Genomic DNA, 21055 nt, shown 5'->3' with positions numbered 1-21055 from the left:
ATATATATATATTATTGGATTTTTTTCCTTTTTTCCTAGTACACATTTTTGTGAATTATTCCATGGATTTCTGCCTTTGGATGATTATGGACCATCTTCTTCCAATTACGGGATTTCCTGGGATTTTACTTGTGCAAATGGAAATTCAGTTAACTTTCTTGAAGTTATATATTTGGATTTTACCGTCACTGGATTATTTATCTTCCACCAGACTATCCATTCATGTGTAATCACCTTTTTCCTCACCATATTCCCTTAGCTTCACTTTTTTTGTTATCAAGTAAGATCTTTGACTTACTTGTTATTTCATCAAATACTTTTGCATGCAAAATCCGACCCCACATTTTGCTAATGCCTACCCTCTGATGAGAAGGAAAGTATTTCTTCGAAACTCCGCGGATTAAGGACTATCCACTTATCAAGTGTTTTCTTTTCAGATTAAATATGTTTTTAACTCATTTCAAAGTGTTTTTTAACGTTTTATTAACTGCTTGCTCGTATATATATATATATATATATATATATATATATATATATACTTATATATATATACTTATATATATATATATATATATATATATATATATATATATACACTACTTGGTACAGCGATTAAATATGAGAAAATAACAGTTCTCATTTAGATAGCACAATAGGGCAATACTAGAGCTATAAATATTTTCTTTAACTATATGACGTTCATAGAGGTGCATATGCAATTATTTACTTAAAAGCCAATATTTAAAAGGTTTTTTCAGTCCACGAATTTCTAACGCGATAAGGAAGCCCATGTTTGTACACAATATAAGTTGATGAACAATTATATTCGTATGTGCAAATAACGTAATGTTGTTTCCGAATATCTATCCCTATTAATGTGGGAATATTAATATATATATATATATATATATGTATATATATATATATATATATATAGAGAGAGAGAGAGATTGATCGATCCATACATATATATATATGTGTGTGTGTGTATATATATGTTAAGTTATAAAAATATATATGGCAATTAAGCTACATAGAATATTCCACGAGAATGAAACGAATGAAAATATTTTTATAACTTACTACCTAGGTATTCCTATATATTGAGCACTGTTTAAGTAAATACTGAAAATTTACGCAAAAAATTATATTTGCATGTATTGATTTATGTGAAAAAATAAAGTAGTCATATATATATATATATATATATATATTATATCTATTTTACGTCACCAAGAATGCAGTGCTGTTGGCAGATTTGAAAAAAATATTTTCAGATAAAATATAAAATTAAAGTGAAACAACTATTTCTATATTATTCGAGTGCAAGTATGAGTTATTTTCTTTTTCTCTACAATTTACAATGGTTTTCATATTAATAATAGCCCAAGCAAAACTACATATTTTTTAATGAAATGTACCGCGTACATTATTTTATTGCTAATAACATTGTACCACGAAAACAAATGAAAAGAATGGCTTTCTTATCAAGTTATACCCGCTATATCAGCTTTGTTGCCGTTCGGACTCAGGTTATAAGTTCCGCAAGATGAATCATTTATGTAGACTTGTATTATAAAATATATTACATGTGTGCATGTTTGCAGTATTCACTTGAAAAGTTTACATTTATAAACAAGCCAAAAAATATATGGTCCCCCGATTGATGCCCTTGTCATTGTTTTTGGATAAAAGTTAATGAAGCAACTTTAGTAAAAGCCCTATAATCACGACAAGGTATTGCTTCTGTACAAGTTTTTTTTTTAATATTTTAGTTGCGAAATTTTGGGGGTTTCACATATATTATTCTTTTTTTTTATTTTATCGATATGAAGTAAATGAATCGAAACATATATAAAGTAATCACACTTTCAAGTACTAAACTATGTGATCACTAAATAGGCTGGGAAGCCACATTGCTGGTAAAGAAAAAAGTTCGGTATCAATATACTACCTTCAATTTGAGTGATGTAATTTGAACGCTGAAGAAATTGTTGAGATCCATTAAGGGATGCTATTAGTGTCACAGTGTTTGCAAGAAGCTGATCCAAATTGAAATCATTCAGCAAAAGTTCCTTTCTACCAACAAGTAAGTTGTTGAGCTCATCGGTGAGGAGATTTAAAAAAATTCCCTAGTAGGCCAGACTTGCGGTACACGAGCATACAACCACTTGAATGTATTAAAGTTCAATCTACGAATATATAATCAATATTTGTAAAATCGAGTCTACAAGAGTTACTTTCCTTATGCTGTTAGCTAAACTCAGTCGTAGAACTGTTACCTATTTTGCCCATTTAAAAACCAGGCCTGATGTAAAACACTGGACTAAAACAGCTAAATGACACCGTATCATGACAAACGATGGCTTATTTTTTAAAAATTTGGTGCCATTTAAAACCTCTATTTAGACACAAGTATGACTTTTAGGAGAAAAATAAAAATTCGTCTCAAATATTACGTTTCTAGATGCATATCCATGTTGTTTTGCTTTTGGGTAATTTTCAGCAAAATCTCGATTTTATGTAGGGAAAAGTGCTATTTTAAACCATTTTGACCCCTTTTGTTTCATTTTGACCTGGGACGAAACCAGAATTTTTCCAGGGTCAAATATTACGTTTCAAAATGTATATCTATGTGATCTGGCTTTTGAGTAATATTCAGCAAAATCTAATGGTCGGAAAAGATTCTATGTCTCGAAAAGTTCTTTTAGGCCATTTTGACACCTTTTGACCCCCTGGAGATGCAACAAGAATGTTTATCGAAATACGAGAATGGTACATTTCCTTCCTTGGGTAATTGGAACTTCATGTAAAATTTCAGAAAAAATGTAATAAGTAGTTTTTGAGAATTTGGGGAACGAACGGACGAGGGTGTATGCTAATGTCCAAATCCGACTAAATCGATGGATCAAATAAATTACGTGCATATGTTTGGGCAGTATTTACTTGAAAGGTTCACAATACTTCAGTAGAGCTTAGTATTAGTAGTGTGGATATATACTCATGACAATAAGATATACTGAAACTTCTGTGTTTAGTTCCAAGAGTGAGTCATCAGTCGAATTGAATAGATTTACACATCAGAGTTGTCTTTATTGCTACCAAGCAGGCCACCCGGCGTTTTCCGGTCGTAAAATACGCATAAATATATTTTAATGCATACAGAAACTGCGACATGTGCATGCGAGTATAATGTTTTTTTAAACAGTTCACGTCTTGAGCTGAGATTGAAATCAAAACCTAAAGACAGTGATTCAAGTACAATAACCATTAGGCTAGCTTGAAACGATCTTTATTTTTTTTTTAAAACTACTTATTCTTAAAATAAGGAATTAGTAATTTGAACGATTCACGCATGCGCATCAGTTAGCAAGCAGACAAAAATCGATGACCCTCAAATAGCAATTTTTCAATTTTGATTTATTAGCAGCCATTTATAATAAACCGGATAAAACTCGATTAATAAGTTTTAACGTGTCTGAATACCCTATATACTGAATTTCAAGTCTGTAGATCAAATATTCATTGAGTTTATAGGTTGAGAAATGCCCTCACACACATTCTCAGTGTTATAAATACATAGATAACACGTTTTTCTTCGGTGAAGCTACTAATCAATCGGTTCTTTGTTCTAATGGACATTATTATATGCTTATTTCATTTGAACAACGATGAAAATATTGGTTAGGGTTAGGGTTAGGGTTAGGGTTAGGGTTATTGGTTCGTTACATTGATCAAATCAAATTTCGTCTCGATCGGAACTCATTTTTCTGTGTCTGTTCGACAACCTATTAACTCAATCTAAATTAAAATGTATAAGAATATTGCAAGTTTTTTTCGACTTGATTCTAACATTGTGGTTGTTAAGCATCGTTCATCCGTTTCATATGGGTGAGATGATTTTGATTGGCATGCGTATCCCCGACATCTTTCTAGTTAGAATTATTTCTAGATAAGCAAATAGAATATAGCTTCGGCCGTGGTCTTTGTCTCGGTGCCATACGTATAATAGTTACTTCAAAATAAAACCCTATTTCTTGAAAGACGCTACAAGCGAGTGAACATTCTAAGCAAATTGAAGGCACATTGTTCAAGAGCAACTTAAAACACGTACGTTAAATGCTTGAAAAAAATCATGGAGGAATGGCTAAATAATGAAAAAGGCATATATAATACGTATAAACAATCTCTTTTCTCTTAGTCTGTTTGTCCGTTCCACTTCGTCTATCTGACATAAATTCGGTACAGACCATTTCTATGATAAGGTGCAGCGAACTAAATATTATGGCATCCATTCAATGCAGAATTAGAAATTAATAGAGACTAGCCTGGTTGCCTGACGTTGCCTCGATGTTTGGAGGTGTATATTGAGCAAAAAACAGGAAAAAAGTGGTAGTAGGCAAACAGGATCGAACCCGTGCCGCGAAGGAAGAAAACAACGAAAACAAAAACTGACGTCTTTGACGTTGCGGCTATCACCAAAACGGAAGTAGTGAAGGTTTAAATTAAGTCTAGTTAATCGAAAATATCGCCGAAAAAGGCGACCCCTCCTTGTAGACATGCTTAGCCAATTTTTCGATATTTATCGTCCGAAGACTCGATTTCAAAACGATACCAATTTTATGAAGATCCATCGCCTCTGTCTAAACTTTTAGGCAGACATACATACATACATACATACATACATACATTTAAACAGACAGGAGAGATTTATATTATAGAAAATAATATCGATTACTATTCAGCAAAAACGAGCAGAAATTCAACGATAATCAACCATCATTTTGGTAAAAAAAAGCATGCATTCTGAGTCAACGGGCAATAACTTTTCCCTTTTTTCACTGGTTAAAATATCTTGTAGTTTTATAATTGTCATATAATAGATATATTGAAATGTAAGTTGTATACGTTAGTCTGGCCATTTACGCGCTGCTATTACCGAGAAATGTATTAATTTTCTATTTATCCCAAGCAATGCGTAAAATAGAAGCTTGTGTTCAATTAATCGTATACAATAGCACTGCGTTTCGGCATTGTATCAGCACTGAAAAGCGTGGATTTGCTGTCGTTTTAGAGACAAAAGTGAACAAAACCTGACGAGGAATTAATATTTTGTTTGGACAAAGCCTTAATAACCGTGACCTGATAATCAGCGTCTCCTCTCCAGTCGTCTTTGTGACCCCCTGATTTCTTTTGAGAGAAGGAGAGAGAGAGAGAGAGAGAGAGAGAGAGAGAGAGAGAGAGAGAGAGAACGCGAAACATCACCTGTCTTTCTTACGCAGATACCTATCACGCCAAATACTTAATGTATTTAATGGACCACCACTCTTAAAAACCACCCGATCCACTATTAATACTGACAAGGTACTCTTCGGCATTAAATATGTTATCGCATCTGAGTCGTTTTTCAGAAGAGGGGCTGAATATCAAGAAGACGTAAGGTTAGAGAGTCAGAGTATCTACCGTTTAACCCCTAACTATATCTTTTCTGCTATGGCCTTTGTCCGGGTGTCAAACGTACAATAGCTACCTCTAAAGCAAACCCTCTTCTTTGAAAGACGCTACCAGCGACTAAGCACTCGCGAGCAATATAGGGCGTGGCTTGGAGATAATTAAGGGTCATGACAGGGGATAATGTATTCATTGTTTGCTATTGAAACAACGACAGCACATATACAAATACTCCCTTCTCGTAAATTTTAACTAAAGCGCTCGAGCAGCAAACTTGGGACTTTGGGGTTTGCTGTTCAAAAAAGTTCTTCTAACTCGTGAGGGTTATCGTTACGAAGTTATTTTTGCTATCCTTTATTTCTTAAAGGTAAACAACTACCAAATTAACAAAAAGGTACTCACAAGTGTTCTGTTGTGTATTTGTAAAAAGAAAAAAAAAGCCGTTTACAAGAAGAAAGGTAAAGCAATTGAAAACTAGAAACACAAAAGAGCAAATAAAGAAACCGTTTGAATTAGAGATGCGAGCACCAGGCACGCATTCGATAGTCTCGGGGATATTTGAAAGGATATAATGTAGGTACCTCCAACGCGCGCCACAGTTTTACCCCCCCAGTATGTAACACGATGTAACCGTAATTTAATTTAATATTATCGTCCTTACTTTTTTACCATTCAAAAAAGAAGCTTCAAATTAACTGCTAACATTAAAAAAAATAATTTTACAATGTACAAAAATAATGAAAATGCGAGACAAAAATCATGTTTTCATTATCGACGTTTTAAAACAACGTTCCTATGTAGTGACGTTTTTTAAGCCGTAGACACACGCATGTTTAAAAAATCTAGCAAAAATCAAATAATGTTCGATAATTAATCATTATCAAATAAACTTACATAATAAAAGTAGTTTTCGTTAAATATACAGGCTGAACCCCAAAAAAACAAAAGCTAAATTGAGGCCAGCTAGAACATATGCTGTAGAACGGAAAAAAAGGCCAAATACCCTAGTGTTTTGATGTTATGTTTTGAATATAATAAACTAGTTATGACCAACGTTTCATTTTATTCGGACAAAACACTAAGAAATGGGGCCTAATTAGATTTGGGGACCCGTTTTTTGGGGGTCACCCTGTATTAGAGGGAATATTCTTTTTTAGGTGTTATACCCCCCCCATGTTTCATGTAACGAAAATTAAACAAAAAAAATGTAGGTCGATAAAAATTTTAAATTTTTTTAAAGCTGAAAAGATCAAATAATTAAAAAATAGTTATATATATATATATATATATATATATATATATATATATATATATATATATATATAAACTTCTGTTATTTTTCACTTACCTTAAAGTCGTAAATAAAATTGTGCATAAAATCACTATTATTATGTTAAAAAACACAAACACTTTTTCTTGATATTTTCTCTCCGTAATGTCATTGTTTGAATTACAACAAAAAAAGAAAACAACAAAATTCTAAAAAAATAATTATTTTTAAAAGCTTTGAATGATATTAATTTCAAATATTATGCAATATGAAGTTTAAAAAGATTTTTTTATATAACAATAATAAAAAAATATATATTAATATAATAGAATATATGACTCTTGGGATAATAAAAATTGCAAAAGCAAAATCGACGAAAATAAAATTCGTTTGCATTTGATTATATAAAATGACAGAGAGTGATGATTCCAAAAAACTATGGACGCCTTTAAGCAGCAGAATCTTTAGATATATGTATCACCAGAACAGGTTAAAATTTATTTTATCGTCTGCGTAGTTCATTATTAAAAATCTATTTATTTTATAAAAGGTAAGTCTTATGTTGCTTTTAATCCATTTCTTATTGTACATTCGGTTTATTCATAAACTTCTGGATAAATGATCTTCCATAGAAATTGATCCAAACTATAGTAAACACACGAAATGATGATGTCACTAATTAATGCGTACAGTGATGACCTTGTACACAACGCTTTGGAGATGCATTATATACTGTTAATTTTATTTCAAGTTACATATTACTTAGTTGAAATAATAATAAATAGCGGAATCAACGTACTTCTCTCATTTTGTCCTTCGTCTCTCGTCTATCCCAGCCGTGCTGAAATGTATTTTCATTCTCTAAACGTCTGTCGTGAACGAATATGCGTGCCATATTATTATACCTTTGTTATGAGTGAAACATACTTTTAGAACAGTAAAATTGGATCCTGGATTTACGTTCAGCATCTTCGTAAGTTCCGCTTACCTCATTTTCAAATTCAAATAAACAATGTTTCTGACAAAGGGTAAAAAATGGCTGTTTTCTGTGTCTGAATCCATCTATCTTACAGTTATCGATGGCTTATTTTTGACATTGAAAATAATATTGTTAGTTTCTTACATCAATTGGCTTCATGCCCTGTCTCGAGCTATTTCCGTAAAACAAATCTTAGCTGAAGACCCTCCTTAATGCAGTTTCAGATTATACCTGATTATGGTATCTACCTTTATGAAATATTTTCATTCTAATGCGAATTAGCGCGAACGCAGACCCCACTGTATTATTGTATTATCTTTGGACAAAATATATAATACGCTTTGATCCAAAAGATGGGCGATAACATCTTTTAAAATTAAAAAAATAAAACAACAAGGTGGACGGTGAAAACGTATGCCTTCGTATAGTCTTCTATAACTATGTCCATTATTTTAGTGCCTACCCGTGAAGGCAGGAATACATACAAGCTCGATTATTTATACATAATCCAGCTCCACTAAAATTAGGACACGTGATTGGAACAAATATACAAATTATCTCGGTATAGAAAGGTTTCTCCTTCAGGGACGGAGATGAGAAAAAATGTGTAGTATCAGACCAAATTTTTTTTTCCTAGCCAAAAAGACTAGTCGAGTTTGTATTTACGCGTGTTCCTACGAACGTAGAGTTTGATAAGGCCATTTCTAAATGGAGAAAGTAAGTTTTCCAAAAGAAAACCACCCGGATTTTTAGAGCAAACTAAAACAGATGGCAAGCGATATACATATATTTGTAATTTACGAGTTTGTAACCGCTAATTTTTTCAATGAATTCGATTCCGGTATTATAAAAACACACATAAACACTAAAATCATGGTTTCCATGAACAAGCACAATGTATAACACATATGAGATGAAACAGGTTATACTTACATAAAAAAAAATCGTTGTAATTAGACATGCTTGCCTTTTTTTATTTTTATTTTTTTAATTTTTTTACAAGGTGGTCACCACTTATCAAGGCCCGGAAGCCACTCATGGATAAGGGTTATTGTAAGTACAGTATGTTAGTGTGGATATTTTAGAGTGTCTACTTAAGTGGGCGGTTCATCAGGAATTTGTTTACGTTGGACTTGAAGACATCCAGGTTGTAGTCAGGTGGGAAGCAGGCAGACGGAACAGAGTTCCACAGGTGTGCAGTTCTAAGAAAGAAGCTTTGTTCATAGAATCTACGTTTTGATTTAGGCATAGATAAGGAGTGGGGAAAGTTTTTGACAGTGGATTCGGCTAGACGGGTGTTTTTTGTAAAAGATTGGCGAGGGGGGACCAGAGATTGGAGTTCAGACGATAACCTGCCATGGAAATAACGATAAAATAGGCTTGCAACATCTCTTCTGTGAGAGAAAGGTAGCAGGGAAGAGAAAAGGGCATCCCCCACTAAGCCACGAAGTCTATTTTGTACTCTGTCAAGGCAGGATAGGCTGTTTTTAGCAGCTCCTGTCCAGATATGGCAGCAGTATTCCATTCGTAGAGGTCGTATAACTGCTTACTTAGAAATCTTTAAATCTCACGTTTAATTAGGCTTTACCCCCAGTAAATTAAGAAATTAGATTGTCAAAATAATTAACGGTATCAGCTAATGTTAAGAATTATATGTTGCATATTATGCATAAGTAACAATAAACTAGTAAATTAGCCATACATTGCCTTGTAATTGGAATATTTTTTTTTTACTATACCAAGTTTTTTCCAAAATGTCTTTCTTTCTAAAACGGGGACAGTGATACTGTGTTGAGGAAAACAGAGTCATGCCAATTTTTTTAAGATGTCGTCCGAAGGAAAATTATTTTTCCGATAGGAATTAAACGACTTATCATTTTTCTAAAAGCAGACTACAACGATCATCATAGTTATCTGCGGCTCTGTCATTTAAGAGAAATGGCGACCATGGTTCGCCAATGCGACGGCTTTCCATAAACCGAAAAAGCTTAACTTTTAACAATAATCCCGGCCAATTGATCAGATAGCGATCAAAAAAACAAAAACAAAACAATATATATATATATATATATATATATATATATATATATATATATATATATGTATATATATATATATATATATGTATATATTCTTCAGAATAATTTTATTCAACAAAAAAATCAGTTGGTATGGAAACCTGTAATTATAAGATTTACAAAATATTACTAGATTTTACCACGCAATTTGGATCTACAATACATTATGGATTTTACACCGCAATATGGATCTACAATTTTCATATCCTTCCCTTCAAATCCTCTTACTACAGGGGATCTAATTTATTAATTATTTTGACTTTGACTTTCCATGTCTCACTGACTTTAGCAAATAGGGTAATTACCTTTATAAATATTTGCTAATATTTTCTCTCCTCTGATGAGATGGTAGACATCGAAACCCCATAGGTTAAGGAGATTAAATTTCTTAAGTATTCTTTGTCTTGCTTAGAATAAGAAAAATTCTTTGATATGAAACTCAAACTTTTCTATTCAAAAAGTATTTTTTTTGAAATTCATTGAATCACTACAATATATATATATATATATATATATATATATATATATATACATGAAGAACCAGAGAAAACTATCGATGACAAAAATAGAATAAGAGACAGATTTCCGTCGAATAGCTTAGGAATTTTACTAATTTTTCACTATATCGCTATGGTAAACACATAACAATTGAGGTTCCAATCTTGTTAACCAGTACAGCAAAAACTCGGTCATTTTTGTTGCCTTTTATCTGTCGGGCTGAGCGATTTGTTCTCGTTGGTCCTATGAAGTCCACCCGCCTAGTTTTGTTTCCCTTCTCTTTTGGATGGAGTAAGTTTATTTCTTACTGCATCCCAACCGGTGAATAAAAACGGGGCTGCCCAGAAACTTTAAATGCCAGTGCTTCGTGTTTTATAGACACTGGTTTGTCACTTTCGGCTTTCCGATCTTGTGTCACATCTTCCTGTAGTGAGAATGTTGTAAATACCCCAAAGAGATATCGTGGTGAATGCTTTAAAACATTTTATCATCTTTCACTTTGCAACCAATTAAATCCGTCTGATTATTTAAAAAAAATTTTCGACACAAAGTGCAGGTATAAACGTTTATGATTAACTTGTTTTAAAATCGATATTTTTATGTTAGCTTTTATCAATGGACAGACACTTAGTAAGGCGCATCAGTCATTCGAAGATAAGGGTTTAAGAGATCGTCAGCTGAACGATAATTGACACCAGGATAGGACCTGAAACAGTGATGGGATTAGCAGATTACTAAAAGAAAAAAGAATTGATTATCTATGCGGACGTCACAAGACGTATTTGTTTAAGTCAGATTTTAGAAAGATTATGCTGTAGTCGGTTTGGAAGAAGCTTCGTGGTATTTTGTTCAAGAGACAGGGTGTTCTAGGGGAAAACATTTGTTTATGGAAGTTTATTTGGTTTCTGGTAAAGTGTGAGAGAGAGGGGAGAGGAAAGTTATTTGCTCTGGTTGTAGCTGAACGAGTTATTACTGTGAGTGTATTACAGGGGACTATGGGTGAAGCTCTATCGAGCACCTATTCTGAACATAACAAAGCAGTACGTAAAGGCTAGTCACATACATTCTCTGTGAAATAAGTTGTAGAAGCGAGAAGAAATCCTCTTTGCGGAGTAGATTTGTTAATACTAATGATTACTACAATACTATCTCATTGATTACTGTACACGCAATAACCCTTATCCCTGAGTGGCCTTCGGTCCTTGATAAGTGGTGACCCTCATGTAAAAAAAAGTGCAGCTTGGTTCGAGAGGCGTTTAAAGTAACAAACCTCTTTTTCTCCATTGCACAACAAGTCACAAATGTAAATTTTAGATTCAATTCATTGTTTCGAGAAAATATTTATGGTATATCGCAATATGATTATTATTGGATGAATAGTAACACAAAATTGACCAAAAGAAAATAAATAAAAAACGTAAATAACTTTCGAACAATGTAAGTATTTTATTTATACAATATACCAGAACTTAACATAAACAGAAATCGAATTAAACCATGTTTAAAGATTATATTTCTCGAAATACTTATTGGACTCTAAACATTTTCTTTTAAAATCCTAAAGAATTTCTAAAACCTCTAATACAATTATAAACAACGTAATCCACCTTCTTACTCTATAATGAGCCTAAGGTGCATATACTGCAAACGTTTTATAAGTAAATATATATATATATATATATATATATATATATATATAAATCCTAGAAACAGTGTTTCATGGTAAACAACTGATGATCCCTTAAAAAAATAAATTATTGGTATTATAGTAAATTCGAGAGCGAGTTGATGCAGTGGTTGCAGGTGATTAAATGACTTACTGACTGGATTGTTTTCTAACGAATGATAAAAAATATTTTTTGTATAGTTTTAAAGGTTAAAAACTTCAAAGACCATATATATATATATATATATATATATATATATATGTTCTTTCACAAAAAATTATAGAAAAAACATACCTTTTCTAAAGAACTAGAATTTAGAAAATACAAGTGTATTGCCGTCATAGAATTTAAAATTCAAAAGTATTGCCCTCATAGCATTTAAAATTCAGTATATTTAGTAGAATTTAAAATTTAAGTGCATTGTCGCATAATTTAAAGTTCAGATGTACTGTCGTGATAGAATTTAAAATTCACTGTATTTAGTAAAATTTTTAAATTTAATTGTATTGTTTTCATAGAATTTTACATTCAAGTTTATTGTAGTAGCATTTAAAATTCAAATTTATTGTCATAATATAATTTAAAATTCCAGTGTATTGTCGTCGTAGAATTTAAAATTTAAGTGCATTGTCTTAGTAGAATTTAAAAATCAAGTGTATTTTCGTCATAGAACTTAAAATTCAAGTGTATTGTCGTAGTAGAATTGAAATTCAAGTACATTGTCGTCAGAGAATTTAAAATTTAATTGTATTGTCGTCATAAAATTTAGAATTCAAGTGTATTTTCAAGTAAATTTGAAATTCAAGTGAATTGTCGTAGAATTTTAAATTCCAGTGTATTGTCGCCATAGAATCTAAAATACGTCAAGCATTCTAAGCAGGAGATATTCATGATTCCTTACGTCCCTTTAAGTACAGTTGTTTGAATCTCTGTTGCACTTGGTTCCACTCTTATATTTGCCAGGTAGTTTTTGAAATTCTTTTTGATAAGTCTAATCGCTCCTATAATTACTGAAAAGATTCCAGTCCCTTTCCATGTCATAAACAAGACGTTTTCTCCTCCCAGCGCTGTTCAACCCAGCAACATTGAGGACACTAACTTCTATTAAGGCTACTTAAGTGTTCCGTTTGTTCTACACAACCACATCAGGTCCAATCATTCTGATTCCTAAGTACGCAGCTGTAGAAATTGCAGTCATAGCGGATAGTTCAAGACTTATTTCCAACTGTACTTTCTGATATATATTCCCAGGGTTTACTGCAGCATTCGATATTCAATTTTTACAGATCGTCCAGGGGAAATATTTACATAAAACATTATATCGCATTGTACAGTAGCCGTCTCTCAGCAGCAACCTTTCAGCTGGATATCAAGTTGCTTTCACTCCCTACTTCTATAAGACAGAAGCTGTACTTGTTTTCATTGGCGAGATCATTCATCTTCTTAAAACCATTGGTCATCAAGTGTTGATTTGAGGCAACCATTATAATCTTATCCTCATCCTAGCGAGGCGATCATCTTTTTAATCAGTTTATAGAGCGTTGATTAGCTAGATACACCTGGGTGAATCCATCCAGAAAAATACTAAGCACGCTGTTGGTTGATCATTCTTACTGTTTTTTTTTTTATTAGAAGGTCTAATTTGGGCGTATTTTTTATCGACTCATCCCACGAAGTAGCAAATTTATGGCAACCTAACTGCCATATCTACTACAATCAGGGAGCGACGCCTACAATTTATCGGTCAGCAAATTGCACATACGCCAACTATAATCCGGAAGATTTGAGTCAGCTGATGGAAGAAACGGAAATCTGGAGAGAGAGAGAGAGAGAGAGAGAGAGAGAGAGAGAGAGAGAGAGAGAGAAAAAGAGAGAGAGAAAGAGAGAGAGAGAGAGAAAGAAAGAGAGAGAGAGAGAGAGCGTCACATTGGGCCAGGCAAGAAGCCCGACCAGATAGGTAAATATCCCCGCTATATTTGACATATGGTGTAAGCTAATATTTGAAATATTACTGTAAACAAGCGATCGTAATAAATAGGGCAACCTCCTTACAATATTCAAATACATACCATGTACATAAAGTTTATATCATCTGTATAACATTTACTCTGGAAGATAATGGAATTGGTCCCGAACCTCCTAACACAAGATCGCCATGGACATTGAACTCCCATTAAAACTTTAAATGTGTGCTACTTTGTTGGAATTTTAATACGTATAAAATCCTACGCGTAAAATAATGTAAGTGATCCCTAACAGCTTCTATGTGTTGAATACTTATGTACTCTCATTTCGTGATTTCTAATACGTGTTTCCGACGTTAATGAAATTTAAAACATATACAGTAGACATCTGTAATTTTATGACCCTTTAGGCTGTGATCATTGCGTAGTATCTGTTAACTGTGGCAAGCGGGGTCAAGGATCAAAACATTATTATTATTGTTATTGTATTCTTATTGATTGATTTGAGCGACGGATGGTCGCTGGATCAGTTATTATGATTAGAAGAATAAACAATTAAATTGCGGAAGAAATGATCGACGTGTGAATCGCAAAAGGAATGTGAAAATAGAAAATATATGTAAACATTATTTTGGGGTTTTGAATAAACAAATAACTAGTTGTGAATTAGGTTGGTCTGAGACACGTAATTAGGTGACGTAAGAGAACACGTGATGTAGTTAGATTTGGAGAGATTCAGAGAGTTGAGGATTGACCACCAGAGCAGACAGACGTCTAGACAGGGATGGACAGACAGCTAGGAGCGGGCTGTAAGAACAGAAAATGTAGACTAACTGCAGATCCTGTGAAAACCATTTGAGACAACTGTAATAAATGTATATTGTACAAATATAAAGAGTTGTTTTAATGGTTTCACAAATAAGAAGAGATGTCTCAATTGGATGGATGATCGGTTCATGGTTCGTCACGGAGCAGCGGGAAGATACAGAAGAACTCTTCAAGAAAACAAAAGGTATGAAGCATATATTATTCTTCTTACATATGAACTGTAAAAATATCCCTTGCGATAAGTCTGATACAAGATGATTCAGTTTACACGTGAATATCATGTCCTCCGGCTAAACAACATGCATACAATTTATACGTTTATTATCTGTCTGTTAAAAGAACAATATCTCACATCTACTAGATATCACATGACACGTTTTAATATATCATCTCCTCCAATATAAATCAATATACAACACATCGATTGAGACGGGTTTCCACGCCTTCAAATTCTTCTGACTATATTAAGGGGCGAAATTGGAGGAAGGGTCCAGTAAAAATTAAACATCTAATTTATAAAACTCACTATGTCTGTCTGTCTGTCTCCATATTTTCAAACTCTATCTCCTCCGAAACTAAAAGTCGCAGAGCGGCGCTAGGGGCCTCAAATGATTGGAATTTTTGTGGACCGTTCTTTTATGGGTCTTTAGCCGGTTTAAATAGTTTTTAAGGGATCAAGAATGCGTGAAATTTGAAAAAATCGTTTATTTTGTACATTCACGTTAGTTTATTTTTAATCAGTTCAAGTCCATGTCACTTAGGTACAGTGGTAATGTCAAGAGCCGTGAATGCTACACTTTTGTTTTCGGTTTCGATTCTAACTGATGGCACTTGAATACGTTTTTTTTTTACTTTTGAAATCACGACTTTATAATAATATATACGAAACTTGGACAAACTGAAATATCATATTTAAACGTATTTTATGACTGGAGGCAAAGTTCCTCCACCCCGGTAGTAAAGTAATATGTTGTTATAAGCATAGGTAAGGCGAATATGATATTTATTCAATTTCAAGACATGGTAGATTATCCTGTTAATACATTTATGCTTCACATTGGTTTATACTTTGATTGAGACATGTTTGTTAGGTATTTATCTCGCACGGCAAGAAGATATGACACATGGAATGGAAATTCAGATTGAAGAGCCAACAACCCCGTGGTACAGCACTCACGCCGACAAAAAGGGCCTGGATAGTTCCGTCACCACTTCTCAGTAGAGAGGCCCCAGGCGATTAGTAATTAACTGAAATAGGTTACAGCCCTATAATTGCAGAGGACGGCAACCTACTTCAGTCAACTGAGAAAAGGCTAATTCAGAAATGGTATAGAATCTGTTGATTTAGGGTCCGAGATTGTTGATGTTGCTTCAATTAGGTACATGTAGGTGCATGTGAAGTTAATACACTTATTCTGAAGCGATTGAAAAAGTGACTAATCACTCTCCCCTGTTAGATAGGAGGAGGGAGACATGGAAGAAGAAGAGGGGGAGCGATGGAAGAGGACAGGGAAGATAGAGAGAAACGGAAGAGGAAAGGGTGGCGATAGAGATGGAAAAGGAGATAAGGCAGATAAAGGAAGATAGAAGAAGAAAAGGGGGGAAAGATAGAACAGGAAAGAGGGGGATAGAGAGATGAAAGAGAGAAGAGGCAAATAGAGAGAGAGATAGAGATAAAAGAGGAGATTATAGACCTGTTATCATAAGAAGGAAGTAATTTTGGTTGTTTTTCACAGAATTATTTCCCTTATAGCGACTCGAGTTGTGTGTGTGCGTCCGTAGAGAGGAATAGGCTGGGCGAAGAAGAAAATCAAGGCAAACGGGCGTAGGAGAAGGATTTAACTCATTGCAATTCGAACAGTTTGAATAACAGTAAGTTTATTCTAATGTTTGTGTATTACTGTATTATGTACGTTTTATTGCTATATTCATTCCTTGTTCTTTCTTTCATCAATTTAAATTCCCGTCCTTCTATGTGTTTAATCATTTCTTTTTTTTTTCCTCGTTTTTCTGTTTTCTGTTTGTTTCTTTTCTGCAAGCTTTATTTTTTGTTAGCTCTTTTATTTATTTCTTTTCTATATTTCGTTTTCTTTTATTGATCCATTCATTTCATTAATTTTCATTAATTCTTGCGTTTTCTTTTTTATTCGTTCCTTTCAATTAGTTCGTTATTGTTTACTCATTTGCTTCATTAAAAATCATCATTCTTTTTACTATTATATCATTTCGTTTGTTGGTTTCGTTCATTCTTTCTTTCTGCAAATTTCTGATTTCACTTTTTACGTGTCATTCGGAATTGCGTTTTTTTTTACTCTCTCTCCTTTTCTTCTTTCTTTCTTTTGTTTCTTTTATTTCTCTTTTAACTTACGAAATGATTTTATTGTTTCGTGTCCATTCCGATTTTCATTCTTTTCTCCACCTTTCTTCCTCCTCTTCTTCTTCTTCTTCTTCTTCTTCTTCTTTTCTTTATTTTTTTCGATTATTGATTTTCTTCTGTATCCTTTCCTGTCTTTCCCTTCTTTTTTTAGTCACATTTCTAAATGGTTTCATTTCACTCGTGTCCATTTCGAATATCATTCCTTCTTACCTACGAATCCTTTTTTCCTTCTTTTTTTTTCGTCTTCTTCTTTCTTTCTTTCCGTCTTTTATCTCTTTCCTTTATTAATTTCCTTCCCGTTCATATAAAATCTTCCACTTCTTTTCAGTTACATTTCTTAATGATTTCATTTCATTCCTCTTCATTTCGATGTCTGTTCAAACTTTCTCTGCCTTTTTTCTTCTTTTCCTCCTTCCTCTTCTTCGTCATCCTCTCCTTCATTTTCTTCTCCTATTTCCCCTCTTCTTTTCATTGTTGATTTTTCTTCACTTTCCCCTACCCTTTTCCCCCCATTCCTCCCCCTAGTCACATTTCAATATCCTTGACTTCATCTCAGTTATTTATTAGTACTTTTCACTGAACGCCTGACACCCGATCATAAAACGCACGACCGTTAATCTGTTTGCATATGTTTATTTATTCAAATACTTATTTACATCCGAAATTTCTCGGCCCGCCGCCTTTCCTAGTTTCCTTCACTTTTCTCATAAAATTCTTTCAGATCAATTGACAAAATAAAAACCCACGAGCAACAAAACAAGCACAACAATTACACCCACCTTTTTATCCGTGCCTCACCCCTTTACACCTCGAACACCCCCACATTCTATGTGTCATTGTTATCCGTTTGCCACCCGTCCCATCAAATGCTTGACTGTCTACCACCCGGCCCTTCTTGATCATCGGGTGCCGGATCGTTTACCCATGCAGGTGTCTCTAAAGGTATTGGGTAAAGCTGACCAAATGCACTCGATAAGACAAATAAACAAAAAAAAAATCGATGCCAAACGCCAGTTATCTATTTACTCACAGTTGGTAAAACGCTCAAGTATTATATATATATATATATATATATATATATATATATATATATATATATATATATATATACATACAAATATATATCTGTGACTACTTCATTTAATCACATAAATTAATATACGAAAATATAATTTTATGCGTGAATTTTCAGTATTTACTACAATAGTGCTCAATACATAAGTAGAGCTAGGTAGGAACTTATGCCTGACGAATTCTCACGAAAATGAAACGCGGAATATTCTGTGAAACTTAATTGCCATATATATTTTTATAACTTACTATATATATATATATATATATATATATATATATATATATATATATATATATATATATATATATATATACTAGCGAGGAGGGAGCGCCTGGTTTTGCTCGGGCGTAAAATACGCTTAAATATGATGTTTTAATTTGTCCAGATTTCATAAGAGCCGTGATTTCAAAAGTATATATATATATATATATATATATATATATATATATATATATATATATATATATATATATACACATATATAAATATATACATATATATATATATATATATATATGAGCCTATATATAGGAGCCATCAGCTAGAATCCATACCGAAATAAAAAACTATAGCAGATACAGCTGATGACGTAATGACTGTACAAACCTAACACACGTATAAACTGTTTATAAACGTAAAATTAAAAATAAACTAAGTTGGATGTACAAAAATGTTTTTTTTTTAATTTAGACCAATTTAAGACACCTGAAAAACTATTTTTACTGGCAATAGACCTAAAAAACAACAGGCCGTTAAAAGTCCAATCATTTGAGATCTTTAGCACCGCTCTGCTCTTTTAGTTTCAGTGAAGATCGAGTTTGAAAATATGAAGACAGAGAGACAGATAGACTAACATAGATTGGAGCCCAGACGAGCATTTGCCATGAAAATAACCATGGATTAACTTTATAATCATAATAATTTAAAAAAAAAACCTTTCAAAAATTTAATAACTTAAAAATCCAAACAAATTTCACAAGAAAAAAGAACAACAGGATCTGATAAAAATTTGAATTATTATAGATACATAAAGCAGGAAAATTTATTACAGAAACGTCAGAGAAATGTAAGAGAAGGAAAAATGAAAATATGAAATATAAAAAGAAATACGACTCAAATTCTTCGAAAGTAAAATGAGACGAAAGTTAATTTCAAGTACACGTGTCTGCAGAATAGTTCATTGTTTGCCCCTCTAAACACGGTAGAGCTGTTTTCTTTCTAGATAGGTGTGTCTTACCATTGAAAATGTATTTTTTGGCCTTATATATATATATGAACAAATGATTAATCAAACATGTTAAAAGACATCTTGAAAAAGAGTTAAAAACATATTTAATTTTAAAAAAGGAAGCACAAGGTAAGTGGATAGTCCTTAATCCGCGGAGTTTCGAAGAAATACTCTCCTTCACATCAGAGGGCAGGAATTAGCAAAATGCGGGATACGATTTTGCATATAAAAGTATTTAATGAAACTACAAGTAAGTCACAGATCTTACTTGGTTAAAAAAAAGGGTGAGTTAAGGGGAATAGGAGGTAAAAGATATATATATATATGCGTATATATATATATATTACAAAAAACAAGGCCGAAAAATATATTATATATATATATATGTATGTATATATATGTGTATATATATGTATATATATATATATATATATATATATATATATATATATATATATATATATTGTATATAATAAATTTTATTTGAATTCTGTAAATTAGAATTTGCAACAAATTTATTATCCGACAAGAAATACAAATTGTAAACTTAAAACTTTATCTTATTTCAGGGAGTTTTAATGAATAGCTAAATTAAAGACTACAAATTATGAAAGAAGTTATATATATATATATATATATATATATATATATATATATATATATATATATATATATATATATATTAGTGTATAAATAAGAATAAAATTAACGGTGAAAATAAAAATCAAATAAATTATAGTCTCGGTTAATCCATCAAAAATTCCAATCGCGAATTATCATAAATAAACAATCCTTAATCCATATATTCTCTAGGATAAATTCTTCTTATCTGATTATAAACATTAGTAAAAATGCATCAATCGTTAACATATATTTTTTACGATAAACATATATTTCATATCGGATATAACCCTATACCATACAGAACAATAGAACAGGTAATAGAAGTAAGAAGTAACTTGGTCAAATGGAGTCCAGCCATTGCCTGATGAAAACATAAACCGACGGATGGGAATAACAATGAATTGGAACACATACCCAGCGAAACTGAACAGCACGTTTGTATATAAAAAGACCAAGTAATACTAATTTTATCTATTTTAGTCTTTCTGTGGAGATAAAATGTGGATGATTCTGTGTAGCTGAATTGCCACATATTTTTCTAACTTATATGCCTTTCGCTATTATACAACATAAACGTTGTGTGTGTGTTCGCTGTTGACTCCTTAGCGCCCCTGTCTTATCAAAGTACCTATTGTTGATTTTAAATGTAGGGCTTTTCTACTTCTACGGTGATTATGGCTTGAATTGAAGTTTAAGATGCAAGAATCAAGTGTCATGATTCATTTCTGCTTTAAACAGAAACTTTTCCTTCGAACGCGTCACTGTCATATAAAAGAACCTAATGTTGTATTTTATATACCAAACACTTCTGCTTTTGTGGGGATAAAACGTCTTAAATGCACTTGTAATACTAGGCTGTGAAAAGCATTAACTTTACTCAAAATCGCCAGTTCCTTCTTTCATCGGATTTTTTTCGATTATCGATTATCGATAATTATACATTTCGATACATCTGAAAACAGTATTAGACATATAAAGCACATCTGTGTGAAATTTCAAAAAAAAAAAAAAAGGGG

At 32.5% G+C, this 21055-nt stretch overlaps 2 long non-coding RNA genes across 2 annotated transcripts in view; one reads left to right on the top strand and one right to left on the bottom strand.

Annotated features, from left to right (window-relative positions):
* The window catches only part of LOC145284806 (uncharacterized), a 290003-nt gene that overhangs the window by 94703 nt on the left and 174245 nt on the right, over positions 1 to 21055 (bottom strand). The gene's annotated exons all lie outside the window — the stretch shown is intronic.
* LOC145284808 (uncharacterized) overlaps positions 14663 to 21055 on the top strand; it is a 345012-nt gene continuing 338619 nt past the window's right edge. Inside the window, exon 1 of the long non-coding RNA XR_013868889.1 lies at positions 14663 to 14919. This is a non-coding gene — a long non-coding RNA (uncharacterized LOC145284808). The remainder of the gene's footprint in view (positions 14920 to 21055) is intronic.

This window comes from Euprymna scolopes, chromosome 9 (assembly GCF_053919585.1).
Source record: "Euprymna scolopes isolate OS-2025 chromosome 9, ASM5391958v1, whole genome shotgun sequence".
Classification (NCBI taxonomy): Eukaryota; Metazoa; Mollusca; class Cephalopoda; order Sepiida; family Sepiolidae; genus Euprymna; species Euprymna scolopes.
This window is presented reverse-complemented; position numbering and strand designations above follow the sequence as displayed.